Source organism: Monodelphis domestica, chromosome 2, assembly GCF_027887165.1.
Source record: "Monodelphis domestica isolate mMonDom1 chromosome 2, mMonDom1.pri, whole genome shotgun sequence".
Taxonomy (NCBI): domain Eukaryota; kingdom Metazoa; phylum Chordata; class Mammalia; order Didelphimorphia; family Didelphidae; genus Monodelphis; species Monodelphis domestica.
Genome location: NC_077228.1, coordinates 413,242,007 through 413,257,173, shown reverse-complemented (window position 1 = coordinate 413,257,173; position 15,167 = coordinate 413,242,007).

The following is a 15,167-nucleotide window of genomic DNA, read 5'->3' as shown; positions in this document are numbered from 1 at the left end:
ATGGCTAGCAGTTTCAAATAGCCAAGAATCTTTGAGACAATCCCTAAACAAGACATAAACCCAAGAAGAGTACATTGGATTGCTGGTAAGGTTTTTTTTTTGTTTGTTTGTTTATTTGTTTGTTTTGTTTTGTTTTGTTTTTGCCAGTTATTTTTGGACTCTTAGGAATTACCATCAGCACCAAAGAAATTCTTCTCTCCCCAAATGATATTATATGTTGAGTTGTTGTTCCAGTTTCACTATAGATGAAAAGGTTGTGGAGTATGAAAGGAGAACTTAAAAGGTCAAATGTTGGAGGAGATGTGGAAAAATGGAAGCACTAATACACTGTTGGTGGAACTGAGAACTGATCCCAGCATTTTGAAGAACAATCTGGAATTACACTCAAAGAGTATAAAACTGTGCATATCTTTTGACCCAGAAATATCACTATTGGGTTTTTTCCTAGTGATCAGGGAAAATTCTAATGTATTTTTAGATGCTCTCTTTGCTATGACAAAGATGCTAGAAACTGAAGCGATGTCCAGCCATTTGAGGAATGGCTAAACAAGTTATAACATGTGTTTGTGATGGAATACTACTGTGCCATAAAATATGACCTAGCAAGCTAATTTTAAAAACACATGGAAAGATTACATGAAATTATGAAGAGAGAGATGGGTAGAACCAAGAGAACATTATATACACCAATAGAAATAATGTTTGAAGAATGATTTGTGTATGTTTACCTCCAGAGAAAGAACTGATAAACAGAAATAAGACATAGTTTTATAAATATATATTATCTTTTTGTTAAATGATGCCTTCTCAATTGGGGTGTGGGGAGAAAGGGAGAAGTTACCTGAGAATTTTAATATAACAAATTAATAAATATTTTTAAACGAGCCTTAGAAATTCTTGTTTCATAAATGGCACAGTACCTACAGCATAGCTGGTGATCTCTAAGGAACAGGGAGGAAGGAAAAAGAAAGCTGTTTAGAGGAAATGGGGATCAGATAGAAGGCTGATCATAAACTCAAACTTAGACTTCAATGGGCAACAAGAAAGGAGTATATTAGCTAATGGCAAAGAGAAAAGCTCTATGGAAGGAACTTTTATTAAAGGATTGTTGAGTGAAATCCAAAGAAAATAACTGGAATACAGGAACTTTGAGTTTTAACCTAACTTCACTAAAGAGAAACTAGTTTTTACCACCTAAAACTGAGCTTGGTAAGAAAGAAAAATAAGAAAAAACTTACTGTCTCCCATCAGGGTCAATAGTGAACTGACCAAACTAGTCAGTTTGGTCAGAATGGAGGACAGCTGTCAAAATCAATCATTTAGTGAAACTGAGTCAAATGAGAGTCAGGGTACCTGCACAACCACCTGCTTATATGTGGTTTTTACCATGAACTTTCCTCTTACTATAGATAAGTAGCTTCACACTTGGGATGGGAGATCAAACATGCAGCTACTTTTTACAAAGGAAAGACAACTAAAAAAAGAGGAAGAGCTTGGATCCTGCCATTGTCATCATTGAAATAAAAATTCAACTCCCTGCCCCTAGGCAAGACTTAAGGATATGTATCAAAGAAAAATTAAACTATATAAGTCTCATTTCTCCAACATTTTTAAATAAATGAAAGTGCTAAAGGTTAGTGGCAGTTAGGTGGTGCCATGGATAGAGTACTGGACTTGGAATCAGGAAGATTCGCCTTTATGAGTTCAAATCTGGTTTTGATCATCTACTAGCTGTGTGATCCTAAGTGAGTCACTTAACCTTGTTTGCCTCAGTTTCCTCATCTGTAAAATGAACTAGAGAAAGTATGGAAAATCTCTTCAACATCTTTCCCACAAAAACTCCAAAGGGGTCACAAAGGGTTGGACATGACTGAAAAAAAAATGACTAAACAACAACAAAAGAATCCACCATGGGGATGTTTTACCATTCAGATTCTAAAATGAATCTAAAATAAGAATTAATTTCCACACAACTTTTCAAGAACTGATTGTTAAAAAAAATAGATATATCTGCATTTGTTTGTGTCCTTTGACTCTACTAAATTCTAAATTTCTCTGTCATAAATGTCAGATTTTCTACTTCTTTTTGAGTTCCCACATAGTATTTTCTATTGGGCTTTGCACATCATTGGTGCTCAGTCATAAAAATACCTGGAAGGATTCTGATAGTGTGGCATATACTGGATACCATGTATGTAACCATCTTCACCTGAAATGATAGCATCAATTTATTCTCTTTGTTGGGGTTGTGAGACACTTGGTTTGAAAGGGCACTGAAGCAAATAATTTACTAAGTAATGCTCTAGTGGTCTAAAAGTGGTGGGGCATTTTCACAAAGTACCGGACTCAGTTTATATCTTGAGACAATCTGGCTCTACATAGAATTTCAGAAGTACCAACTAAATTATATACACACTACCAGTAGATGGTAAGGCCTCAATTAAACAAATAACCCAGTTAGCCATTCCAACATGACCTATCATATTGTTGGAAGTCACCTTTTTATTGTCTACATAATCCAGGACTGTCAGTCTTTGACAGCAATGGATATGATTTTCATGATATTTGTGTCTGAAGGAAAGAGATGATTTATTACATTCACATTGTGGCAAAGGGAGGAGAGAGAAGCACTTTCTTCTCCTCCTCAAGCCACATGGCCCCTAGAAATGGATCTAAACCTTTGGATTTTTTGTCTTTTTTTAATTTTTCCTATTCTAGACAAAGAATTTGGTCTAGAAACTCAGGTTTCTAGAATCTGAAAATCCAGGAATCCAGACCAGATGTTGCAGCCACCTAAAGGAACAAGGTTCCAGCAGATGCATAAGCTTGGTGTGATCTATGCTATGTGGGAATCTAAAATCCTCTCCTTTAGGTGATGTAGGGGAGATTATGCCACCGAGATATGGAGGAGAAAGGTTTGTGTGTTTATATTTGTTATATTTTTGAAGTAAATATCCTTTTGTAAAAGCTAATATAATGATATATGATGAAGTGAAACTGAGCTGATAGTCACTGAGCCCCTAAAGGAAGGAAGGAAATCAACCACTGGGGGCTCAAGCTAATGGCAAGGAAGAGAAACAATTCTAATACCCCCTTCCTATCTTTCAAATTATTGGAGAACACTGAGGGGGAATATAATATTAACAAGCCTGTCCTCAGACTCAATCATGTTCCCCTAGAACAGTGATGGTGAACCTATGGAATGGGTGCCAAAATGGCACTCAGAGTGCTCTCTGTTGCTCTCATGTGGCCACCCCCACCAAATTAATTACTAGAAAGGTAGAGGGACTTGGATAGAGCTGCTCCCTTCTCCCTCTCTACTATTTCTGATGACTTTTTTTACATTACCCACCCCTCTTCCCAGCAGTCCAATGGAAGTGCTTTCTTCCTCCCCTATATGGGGTAAGGGCAGGACAGGGAAAGCCCAGCACTTGGTGAGGGGGCAGGCATGGCATTTGGTCTGGGGGTGGAGTGGGGCCCAGCACTCCATCTCTAAAAGATTCACCATCACTTCCCTAGAATGTAGGTCCTACCATGCTTTCCATTCTTTCTTTCACTGATTTGAATACTAACATGATCACTCTCTCCCAAAGTTCCCATTACTTCCATTTCACTCTTTATTATGATTGTTGAGTTGTTCAGTCTCTTCGTGACTCTACGAACCATACCTATTCTTGGAGTTTTCTTGGTAAAGATACTAGAGTGGTTTGCCATTTCTTTCTCCAGTGGATCAAGTAGATCCTTTTTGTCAGACAGAGGCTCAGTGACTTGCCCAGGGTCTCACAGTTAGGAAGATCAAATCTGAACTTAGGTCTTCCTAACTCGAGGCCCTGTCCTCTTAACCACTGAGCCACAGCTGTCTCTGTTTTTCCTTATTGGTCAGGATTAAATACCAAGACTCAAATCCAGATCAGGAGATCATAGAGCAGAAAGGGACTTTAGAGATTATGCACTCCAATTCTCCTATTTTGTAGATGAGCCATCTGAGAACCAAATTGTATAAGTGACTAATTAACCCAAAGTCAGAGACATAAAAGTGGCAAAGCTGGGATTTTAATCCAACACCACTGACTCCACACCTAGCTTCTTTCTATTTATAAAAAAATTAAATTTATTTATTTATTTGTTATGTGAAAGTATCCAGTTAACTCTCTCCCTCCCTCTCTCCCCTCCATTAGAGAATGCATCATTTGACAAAAAATATACACGTATATATAAAACTATGCCTTATTTTTATTCATCAGTTCTTTCTCTGGAGTTGGACATACATAAGTTATCCTTCAAATAATATTTCTGTTGCTGTATATAATATTGTCTTGGTTTTACTCATTTCACTATTCATAATTGCATGTAGGTCTTTCCATGTTTTTCTAAAATAAAACTGCTCATCATTTCTTATGGTGTAGTAGTATTCTATCACAAATGTTGTTTAGTCACTCCCCAATTGATAGACATTCCAACATTCCAATTCTTTGTCACCAAAAAGATAACTACTATAAATACTTTAGAACATATAGGTTCTTTCCCTTTTTCCATGAGCACTTTAGGAAATAAACCTAATAGTGGTACTACTAGGTCAAAAGTTTTATAACTCTTTGGACATAATTTCAGATTGCTCTCCAAAATGGCTAGATCAGTTCACAGATCTACCAATAATGTATTAGTGTCCTCATTTTCCCACCTCTTCTCCATTTGTTGATTTGCCCTTTTACCATTATAACCAATCTTATAGCAGTGGGATGGCATCTCAGAGTTTTTTGATCTCTAGCTGACTCTTTCTAATACATCCCACTTCCTTATTTATACCATGCTCTCTGGGATTCATAGATCACTGCTTTAGCCTTGACTTTTCTTTCTGATAATATTCTCTACTATGGTGGGGGAGGGGGATAAAGAAAAGACTAAAGACTATTCAAATAGTACACTTTGATAAAAGTTAAGGAAATATTTATGATCTGAGGCACTTCTCTGGCATTTTTATATTATAAAAGTATGAGTCTGAAGCTACATCCATAATTTCACTAGTTATTATTTTAAAGAATTCTTTGAATACGGAGAGCAGACAAGTCCAAGCAGATTAGTTAGGAAAACAAGGTTATTTTCAAAAGCTACTGCTGCCTTGGGGAGAAGAGAGTCATCATTACTACTCTAATCACATGCTTTATCATATAACCTGAGATCATTTCTCTTAGTCTCATTGTATAATGGACTTTTCTTTGGAGCTTCTTGATTTTTATCCTGAGAATTTATTACTAAATTCTCAGAATAAAAGACAAGATTTAAAATTCTGTTCAAGCTCAAATATCTTCTCTCACATAGGGAGGTTGTGTGGTGCTGTGGGAATAGGGTCAGTTCTAATGTTCAAACATTTGGGTTAAGTCCCCAGTCAATGCCTTTTCTTAGCTGTGTGTTTGGGGATGAGGAAGCACATCTTTTGTGTCTCATTTATAAAATGGGGATTCTGGAATTTTGAATAGAAATTATGATTTATTGCTGTAAGGAATTCCCAGTGAAGGAATTCCCTCTAGAAACACAGAACAGCACCTATTCTGTAACTGATAGCCTTAGAGAATTTCTTAGGGTTTCTAAGGTTAAGGAACTTGCCCATGGCTAGAGTTCATCAGAGGTGGTACTTGAAACAAGGTCTTCAAAGCTGGCTCTTTAGCCACTTCTGCAATCAATGGGAAAGATGATGATAACACTTATACTGTCTATTTCATAGGTTTTTTTTTTATGAAATAAGTAGTTTATTCATCTTAAAGTACCAGAGAAATGCTAATAATAAAATTTGATGTCTTCCATGCCACTACAGGGTTTGAATTTCCTCATCTCTAAAACAATGAAGTTGGACTCACGTGGATAGATTTACTTACAGTTCTAAATGTTATGACTCCAGATAATACTTCTTCTCTGCCTCCTTTGCTGGATCCTCCTCCAGATCATGTCCTCTAACCCTATGTTTGTCCTTCAAGCTTCTGTCCTGGACCCTCCTCTTCTTTCTCTATGGTATTTCACTTGGTGATCTCATCAGTTTATCATTTAATTACTATCTCTATGCTGCTGATTCTCACATCATCCTTTCCTACTCTAAACCAATCTCATATCTCTGACTGCCTTTCAAATATCTCAAACTGAATGTTAAAAGGGAATTCACTATCTTTCCCCTTGGAACCTTCCACACCTCCTCCCTACCCTCCCTATTACTATAGAGGGCAACACCACCCTCCCAGTCCTTCAGGCTCACAACCCAGGAATCATCTAAGGTTTCTTACTATCTTTTCCCCCTATAGTCAAGCTGTAGCCAAGACCTATCAAATTCACCTTTGCAATATCTCTTGAATACACCCCTTTCTCTCCTCAGACATTGCCACTACCCTCAAGCTGAGATGATTACAATATCCAGCTTGTGGGTTTACCTACCTCCAGTTTCTCCCCACTCCAATCCATCTTCAATTCAGTTACTAAAGCAATTTGCCTAAAATACAGGTCTAATCATAGCACCCCTCTACTCAACAAACCTCAATGGCTTCCTATTACTTTCAGGGTCAAATGCAAAATGCTTCTTAGCATTCAAAACTGAATGAAGAAAATTTTGCAGTCTTCTTATGCCTTTCTCCCTGACATATAGTCTTCAGTCCAGTGATTCTGGTCTCCTGGCTATTTCACCAACAAGACACCCCATCTCTGGGCTCCAGCCATTTTCTCTAGCTATTCCCCATGCCTGGAAAGTTTTCCCTCCTCTGCTCTGACTACTGACCTCCCTGGCTTCCTTTAAATTCCAAAAATCTGACTTTCTTACAGAAAATCCCAGTTCTAAGAATAGCAGAGGTATATGGCTTGCAATGACCTCAGTGGCTATCTAGTCCAACCCTGACATTTTAAAAATGAGGAAACTGAGACCTGGGAAAGTTAAGTGGTTTAAAATTAAACATAGATGATTTTACTCCAGAACCAATGTACTGTCCACTGAACTAATCAAGGCAGGAGGCAAGTTGTGCTTTTTGGATCATTCTACCATTCTACCTTTGAATGTGGCAGTCCTTTCCAGTTTCAAAAGGTCCCCTTATCTAGGATTTGGGTAAAACAATTTCCTCCAAATTCTCAGCATTGACATGATCAAAATCTTCTCCCAAGATCAATGGTAGGGATTCTGTAATGGGATGCTTGTTTCCTTTCATTTTTTCCTATGTAGAGACAGAAAGTGTCTAATAAATATTATTAACATTTGCATCAATTGATCAATTAAAGTCAACTTTAGGAGCTTCTTGGCATAGTGGATAAAGTACTGGCCTTTGACTAAACATGGATCCAAACAATGCCTCTGACATTGATAAGCTAAGTGACCCTAGGCAAGCCACTAATCTCTAAATCTTGGTTATCTCAACTATAAAACAGAGTTTAACAATACCTCTGATATGTCTCACCAGGTTTTTATAAGGCTCAGGGAAGGTAATACAGATAATGTATTTCCTAAAACTTATCCTGCTCATTTTGTTGTTGTCCAGCCATATCTCCATTTGGGATTTTCTTAGCAAAGATATTGTGGTGGTTTACCATTTCCTTCTTCATCTCATTTTACAAATAAGGAACAGAGGCAAACAAGGTTAAGTGACTTGCTCAGGGTCACACAGCTAGTCAATGTCTAAAGCCAGATTTGAACTTGGGAAGATGGATGAGTCTTTTTGACTTGAGGGCCCCATCATGCCATCTAGCTGCCCCAAAGATAGAGGAAAGGAATTAGAGGTAACTCTTATAGATAACCTTCTCAAGGAATTTCATCACAAAGTGGTAAATCAGTCATGTCTGGTTCTTTGTGACACCGTTTAGGGTTGTCCTGGTAAATATACTGGAATGGTTTGCCATTTCCTTCTCTAACGCATTTTATAGATGAGGACCTGGGAGGAACAGTTTAGTGACTTGCCCGAGGACACACAGGTAGTAAGTGTGTGAGGCCAGATTTAAACTCCGGAAGATGAGTCTTCCTGACTTGGTCCACTTTGATGCCTAACTGCCCTACAGTGCTATATAAATGTCAGCTAGAAGTAATAATTCTCAGAGTTGGAAGCAATCTTAGAAGTTCAGTCCAACCACTACTTAGACATGAGTCCCCTCTACAACATAGCTGACCAGTGGTCGTTCAGCCTTTGCTTGAAGATTTTTAGGAAGTAGAAACCCAATATTTTTGAGACCATCCATTCTCCTTTGTATGACTTTACATTTCTAAAAATTAATTAATTAATTAAGAACATTAGACTAGAATAACTTAGAAATAATTAATTTAGAATCATTTTGAATAGAATAATTAATTTAGAATGGTTACATGATTCATGTTCTTTCCCTCTTTTCCTTCCTCCCCCCTTCCAGAGTAAATGAGCAATTCCAATGGGTCTTACATGTATCATTATTCAAAACTTTTTTTCCATATTAATATTTGTACTAGGATGATCATTTAAAGTCAACATCCCCAATCATATCCCCATTAAACCATGTGATCAAGCAATTATTTTTTTTCCCTGTGTTTCTACTCCCACAGTTCTTTCTCTGGATGTGGATAGTGATCTTTCTCATGAGTATGACTTTACTTTTTAGGGAATTTTGCCACTGAGTCAAGCTTCCATGCATGCCTCTTCTCAACTTTGAACCATACATCCTAGTTCTGCCCTCTAGGATCCAGCAGAACAAGTTTAATCTCTCACATGATAGCCCTTCAAATAGTCAAGACTGTTCTCTTCATGGGGCTTGTCTACCCAATGGCTTCCTCAAGCTGAATAATCCCAGTTCTTTCATATGTCATGATCTTAAGGAGTCCCTCACCATTTTTCTTCTAGTCTAAAATATCCCACCATCAGTAACTTCTCCTACTAGTTTAATGATGTCATTGGTCTTCTTGGAAAGGAAGGACAAACAACTAAAGCCAGTAAGCACAAAGGAAAGTTTATGCCCTAAAACCATTATTCACATAGTTTGATCATGGTGATTGGCCCAGTAGGTTAACTTTCCTCATTAAAAGCCCTTTGACTCTGAACTGGACAGGTGACCTAGCTCGTTTGTCCAAAAATGCCAAGACTCACTGAATTAAGGACTTTAGAATCTGCAGGGAACACAACACTTTCTGGAGGGTTGCTGGAGAAATCTGCATTCAAATAATGACATTCTCATGGCCCTTGGCTGTAGAATCCATTGGATGAGTGATTTTCCAGTTCTTGTCCTGAATTGTTGTAAAAGGGTTACATATGCTGCTGACTCAGGGATGACTGCTTCACCAGAATCCTTTCCACCCATCACTCCAAGGTAACATTTTGACAGAATCAAAGGCTCCACATGAGGAGATATGACTGCTTGTGATAATCTCTGCCTTAGAGAAGCTAACCAGGCTATTCAAATGTATTTAACACCACTTGCCTCAGTTTCCTCATTTGTAAAATGACCTAAAGAAGGAAATGACAAAGCACTCTAGTGTCTTTGCTCAGAAAACCCTTAAAAGGGTCATGAAGGATCAGACAGGACTGAAAACAACTGATCAACAATTGCCAGAAACCTTTGAAAGAAATTTTTTTGCTTGGTTTGATTTTTTAAAAAAATATTCAGGGACTCTACCATTGAGAGTATGTGTTTGTTTCAAAACTTAGGACTTGAGATAAATATATATACACACATGTGTGTGTATATATAATATGCATATTATATACTATATGCATGTTTTATATTCATGTTAAATAATATATGTATATATTAGGGCTATATGTTAAAAAGTCTAGATTAGCCTTTAGAGACCCTTCACCCCAAGTACTTTGAAGTATTCTCATCCTTTTTTCTCCTGAGGATACAAAGTGGTGACATGATGGCCAGGCTAAGGAAGTAGCATTTAACCGAAATGAAGATGTTTAGTTACAGGGACAATCTCTAGACTGGGGGAATGCATGCCTTATCCCAAACGCTGGCAAATAGTAAAAGAGAAAAGTTTACAAGTCCTAAAAGCTACCGAGAGGAAGGGGCAGGAAGGTATGGCTTATATAGTCTGATCATGTAAGCCTGGGGTCAGTCTGCCCTATGCTCCTAATGGCTGGGGAAATCAAACTACATTGAGTCCAATAGTATTTAAGCCCATAATTGCTGCTGATTAGAATTCAGCAGCGAACTTTGCATAATGCCAATAGGTGACCTTTCTTCAGGGGTGCATCGCAGGATTGTTGGGACCTTGTAACAAATGCCTAGTGCCATTTAATGATGGAATGACATATCTCTGATATGCAAATTTTTACAGCAGAGCAATTAAGCAGTTTAGAATTTTACGGCAGTGTTTGGGCTTTATACCACCAAAAAAAAAAAGGAGTAGAAGAAGAAGAAGAAGGGGGCCAATAAAGGCTCCTGATGGATGGGTTAATCCCCACTGGAAATATACCATGTAATCTTGTAGAGACAATGCATTATGGATAGCATTGTGATTATCAGTTGTTAATCTCTCTCTTCCCTCCCCTTACCCCCCACCCCTTTCAGCTCCCTCCTCCTCCCTTGCGTGCACCGACAAAAACTGCATGGCTGCCACATTGTTGGGGCACGAGCCTGGGATACAGATGGGAAAGTTGGGGCATTGCAATCTGCTGTGTGCAGGGAAGACAGAAAAGGGGGCTTGCAACTAGGCAGCTTGTCAGCAGGGGACAGGACTGGGGGCCATATGCCTCTCTTCTTCTCCCTTCTGTCACCGAGTCTGCCGCCTCCTCCTTCTGTCAGGGGACACTTTAATGACGAACATGTTTTAAACAGTTTTGTTTACCTAGCAACAGCTTTTCTGTGAGGGGGTCTTAATTAGTCACCTTAAACAATTTTTGGTTTCCATTTTTTTTTTGCTTTCATTCATTTGTTCATTCATGTGGTTGAATCTCTCCCTCTCATCCTTCCCCTCCCCCACTCAGCAATTGCAGGCTTCTTAGTGTTTGTTAGGGTTTCTATACAGAAATATCTCCATTTTATAAAATTAGTATACTAGCCAAATTCCATTTTCCTCCTTTAATTCATTCTTTCATGCTACAGTTGGTTCTTGTAAAGTCTCGATTTTTCTCTAAGTGGAGCTCTCCAAATAGAACCTGCATTTGAAAATAAAAACTTGGGGAGATGATCAGGGCTGGGGGAGGGGTGGGAATTCTGTAGGACTAGCTACAACCACATCCCCTTTAAAAATGCAGTGATTTCAATGATTAAGTCACGAGAATCTGAAAAATCTTTGAATTCAACAATCAGGCTGCTGAGTCCTACCATGAACTCCTAAAGCATAATACAATCCCATTGCTTCTCATACAGCATCCTGTACATTTTTCCATTCCTACAAAGGAATGCTTTATAGTATATACATCCATTATGGATATTGTATAAATATTTTTGCATGTTCCATGCATGTATAATATGTTATGTGCATTGTATAAATATTTATGTATGTTCTGTGCATGTATAATGTTATGTATTGCACAAATATTTATGTGTATAATACATTATATGTATTGCATAAATATTTATGTATGTTTTATGCATGTCCAATACATATTATATAGACGTTATTGTACATGCATAGAACATACATATTTATACAATACACATTATGGATATATATTATATATGTGTAGATACACTATATATATGTATGGAAAGAGAGACAGAAGGGGGAAGAGACAGAGACAGAGAGAGACAATGACAGAGACAGACACCTGGGTTTCCCCATCTTGCCCAGTCTAGTAGTTCAGCTGCCACTCAGAGCTGACCTCACCGCTACTGACTGACTCAGTTTCCAACCTGGGCCAATTTGCCCCTCCTCAGGCAATCTGGTGGCTGACAACTCCCAGGGCTGACCATATTGGTACTCATAACACACCATTGACATTAGCCCTAATGCAGCTCAGAACTCCCAAACTCAAATAATCCACCAGCCTCAGTCTCTCCCAGGAGCTGAGATTATTATGCCTGAAAACTTTACTTTCCATCTTAAAATCAACACTATTTATTGGTTCCAAGACAGAAGAGTGCTAAGGGCTAGGCAATGGGGTTTGTTAAATGATGTGCCCAGGATCACACAGCTAGGAAGTGCCTGAAGTCAGTTTTGAATCCAGGATCTCCCCTCTCTAGGTCTGGCTCTCAATCCACTGAGCCACCCAGCTGTCCTCTTGAGCTGTTTTAATCTTTCCTCCAACACTCCCTATGTGACTATGAGCAAGTCATTTTGACTTTTTATAACCTTAGTTTCTTAATATATAAAATGGTCATAATAGAACCTATCTCATAGGGGTGTTAGATGGATCAAATGAGATAAAATGCAATGTACTTTGTAACCCTTAAATTGTTATGTAAAGATTAATTTTATTATTATTCTTTATTCCTTTATGTGTTTGTTTCTCCTAAGACATGAATTACTCCACTATTGAAAAGGGAAACAAAATCAAGTAACTAACATTTTTTAAGTCATTAAAACCAACCAACTTAAGCTAAATAAGAAAAAGATATTGAATAATAAACTTAGTACTATTTATAGAAAAAGTAAATATATATAAATATTGGAATTAGAATGGGATACACACACACAAACACATGGTAGCTAAGTGGAACAGTGGAGAGAGCACTGTGTTGGAAATAGAGCAAACTCTTCATGAGTTCAAATCTGGCCTCAGAGATCTACTAACTGTGTGACCCCAGATGGGTCACTTAGCCTTGTTTGCCTCAGTTTCTTCATATGTAAAATGAGCAGGAGAAGGAAATGGCAAATCACTCCAGTATCTTTGCCAACCCCCCCCACATAATACAACATGACTAAAAATGACACAATTATATATATATGATATTTACACACATATATATGTAGATATACTCATACATACCCACATACATTTGCATATATTATATAAAACTCATATGTAATACATATCTATTTTAATAACTATACTTAAGATATATACATTTATATACATTGTGGAATTAGAAAGGACCATACTCCTTTGGATGGAGATGTGATGTCATGGAAAGAGACCTGGAAGTGGATTCGAGAGACTAAGGCTCATATCCTGGCTCTGGAAGTTCTTTAAAGTGTCTCCATGAGGAAATCTGAAACCCACTTTCCTCATCTATAAAATAGGACTGATACTTTTGCCATATACCTCATAGGGCTCTACTGAAGAAAGTAATCTATGTCACTCCTTTCCCAAACTCCAGCAAGTCCCTCTTATCTGAAAGATAATAAAATAAAAATTCTTTGTTTGGCATCTAAAATACTTTGCAACTTTGCCCATTCCTTTTCTTTCTAGTCTTCTTAACACTCCTTGAGGAAATGTTGTTGATCAGGTGTTTCAGGAGTGTTCAATTCTTTGTAATCCCATTTGGGGTTTTCTGGGTGGAGATAGTGGAGTTATTTGCCATTTCCTTCTCCAGCTCATTTTACAGGTGAAGAAACTGAGGCAAACAAGGTTAAGTGATCTGTCCAGGGTTACACAGTTAGTATATGTGAAGATGAGTTTTCCTGACTCCAGACCCTACACTCAATTGCCACCTAATTTCCCCAAGTACTCTATAATCCAGGAACCCCTACCTCACACATAATTCTGTGCCTTTTCTCCTGGCTGTCCTCCATGGCTGAAGTGCTTCCTCTCCTCATCTCCACCTCTTAGCTTCTTTTACGATTCAGCTTCAAATCCCACCTTCTGCAACAAGCTTTTCCTGGTGCCCCACAATGCTAGTGCCTACCCTTTGAGGTTACTTCTCAACCTCCGAGTATATAATAATAATTATAAACTATATATGGTGCTTACTATGTGACATGCACTGTGCTAAACACTTTACATTTATTATCTCATTTGATTCTCGATTTTCTCAATGACCCTGGGAGATATGTGCTATTAGTATCCCTATCTTAACAGATGAGGAAACTGAAACAAATAGGGTTAAATGACTTGCCCAGGGTCACGTAGCTAGTAAGTGACTGAAGATGGGTTTGAACTCAGGTTTTCCTGACCCCAGGCCAGGCTCCCTCTCTACTGTGTGTGTGTGTGTGTGTGTGTGTGTGTGTGTGTGTGTGTGTGTGTGTGTGTGTGTGTTTTGTTTTTGAGCTTCTTTAAGACAGGGTTGGAGTTTTGCCTTTTTCCCCTTTTGTGTACTCAGTGATTGTCCCAGTGCCTGGAATACAATAAGTGCTTGATAAATTTTAGATTGTAAACTCATTGAGGGAAGGAACAGTCTTTCTTTTTATTAATTGTACCCCTAACACTTAACACGATGTCTGGCATATAGTAGATGCTTAATAAATGGTTATTAGATTGGGTAATAAATGCTTGTTAGCTGACTGAATAGAAGACAAAAGGAAGTTATAAGTACAGGGAGTTTCTCCTTGGAAAGGTAAGCAGGGAGTTGGTTTTATCATGTACCCAAGAACCATCATTTCATCAAGCATTCAGTCATCTAATAGTATGGCTCTCCCACCATTCTCTCCAGGAGTCTTTTTGCACATGTGTTGCTATGGTCCCAGACACCCTCACACTGGATAGCACAGGAACACAGGGCTTTATGTCTTCTCTAGCCTCAGTCCCCAGTGGCCTCCTCTCCTTCACTGATGAGAGCTCTTCCCCAGAGCCACCATTTTGGTGGAGAGCTCACACCTACTGGGCTTCCTTTTCCTGGACCTCCCCACTGCTCTGGTATAAATAAGGATGGAGGGAGGGAAAGGGGAGATGGATGGTTAGATGAAAGGCTCTACAAACAGACAGATGTGGAGACATATCTACATATAAACATAAATAGATAGATAGATAGACATCTATATATAGAAGTAGATAGATATAGATAGATAATGTAAATAGATATAGATATCTATATATTAAGTGTAGATACAGATAGCTAAATAAAGAGATGTGGAGACATATCCACACATAAATAGAGATAGATAAGAGATGTAGAACTAAATATTTATATATAGATAGATATCCTAATATGGAGATAGATATAATTAGATATGTAGATAGATGACAGTTAAGTAGATAGATAATACAAAAAAGTGGCTTCTAGACAGAGATAGAGACAGGTAGATAGAGAAACATCTGTACAGAGAGACAGATATAGATACCTAGGTATAAAGAGATAAATACAGACATATAGATACCTATGTAGATAGAGCTATATACTGAATCTAGCTATATCTA